This window comes from Conger conger, chromosome 16 (assembly GCF_963514075.1).
Source record: "Conger conger chromosome 16, fConCon1.1, whole genome shotgun sequence".
In the NCBI taxonomy this organism is placed as follows: Eukaryota; Metazoa; Chordata; class Actinopteri; order Anguilliformes; family Congridae; genus Conger; species Conger conger.
Window position 1 is genome coordinate 24,177,536 of NC_083775.1, and position 1,609 is coordinate 24,179,144.

Here is a 1,609-nt window from a genome sequence, read left to right on the forward strand (position 1 = left end):
TTTTATTTTTTATCTGAGAGGTTTGAATTAAGAACTAGCCGTCTTCGTTGTTGTCCCACTGCCAGGGAGGGAGGATGTTAAAGAGTGAGCAAGCTCCTTTTATAAATTACATTGTACAGATATTTTCTGCACTACCCTAGCTGGGCTTAATTTTGATAATTGAACAGAAAAAAGGCTTCGTGAGTTTACTTTCTCATAGTTTGTGTACTTTTCAAAAGTGTATTTATAATTTGTCAGATTTTTTCCCTGAGATGATCAGTATTTTTCCATTGTAGTGATGTTTGTTTCTCCAGTGGCTCGTGTTTATATAGAGCCCTATGGGGGGAGTGGGAAGAAGCGGGAGGAAGGGATGGGTTTGAAAAAAATATTGTCAGCTAGACTGGCTGGATTTCGGACGTATTCAACCAGTGTAATTTCTGTAAGAACTTCTGGCAGTATTTGGCTTCCTGTATCCTCCTAATATACACAGAGGCACAATTCAAAGGTCTCCTCTTCCCTTTTCCCCCCGAAGCAAACAGTGTTTTAAGAACATTTCTGGATAAAACTGGGGTAGAATTTAAGTACTTACATTCATGTTACACAAGCTTGTGCAGGCATGGAACTGGAACAGGTTGGCCATCTTGGTGCATTAAAATGGCCAAAATGACGAGGTGTAGTTTAACTGAATATAGAATTTGGGAGAGTGAGGCTTCATGAACGCCGTAATGGGTGGATGTGCTGTGTGCCAGGAATTATGGACTGTTATGAACCCTGCGAAACACCGATTGGCTCTTACCAGTGAGTCACTGCTAATAGATACATTATGTCTCATTTGTCTAATTTTGGAGATTAAAGAGGCCTCACTCTCAGGTGGGGGGTTGGCAGGTGCTATAAAGTTTGTAAGCCCTTGCATAACTGGTCACACGTGGGGATTCATTAATGTAAGTTGGTTAAAAGTCACGCTGTGAAGTCCACATTAAATTGCGGCACTGCCCTCCAGGTGGTGCGTTAAATCACTCGCATTTTCCTAAGTTGTGAGAGCACTTAGTGTGTTCCAGACCGTTTGCTCCAACGCTGGATCTGCTCTCCAGGCGTGCAAACCCCGCACTTAAATTTGCAGAACGGGTTCAACGTCCGCTTTAAGAAGTCCCCAGTATCCCCCCGGTCCGAATTACAAGTATGTAGTGCGTCGTGTGCCACGGGAAGCTGAAAAGGTGTTTGTTTTGAAACTGTTTCCTCTACTTCTCTTTGCCTGTTGATTTATTTTGAGAATGTAAATAAAAACATTTTGTAACAAGATGCACGGAACTCTTGTGGAATTTTCAAATGAGGTGAAGCATGTTGTACATTAAATACAACATGTAAATATCATGTGACAAGCGTTGGAATTCCGATCAATACATACAGCGTACATTGTACATACATTATTTTGTTTTCTCACAATTTCATTCCCCATGACGCTGGGTGTTTGCTGTACGGACCGATAACCTTTCTCAAAAACAACGGTAGTGCAATGTTTTGATTCCCTGGAAACGCCACCTGGCTACACACTGCTGCACTGCCACCGAATTCAGATACTCCTCAATAGTGTGTGGCTATAAATGGTTCATTGTCATTACGCTATATGAAT

At 41.8% G+C, this 1,609-nt stretch overlaps 1 protein-coding gene across 1 annotated transcript in view; it reads left to right on the forward strand.

Moving 5' to 3' along the window:
- srebf1 (sterol regulatory element binding transcription factor 1) overlaps positions 1-1,278 on the forward strand; it is a 22,506-nt gene extending 21,228 nt beyond the window's left edge. The window contains exon 19 of the mRNA XM_061223759.1: positions 1-1,278. This exon is cut by the window's left edge and continues 1,050 nt beyond it. The gene's annotated coding sequence lies outside the window, so the exon portion shown is untranslated.
- The last annotated feature ends 331 nt before the right edge of the window (positions 1,279-1,609 follow it).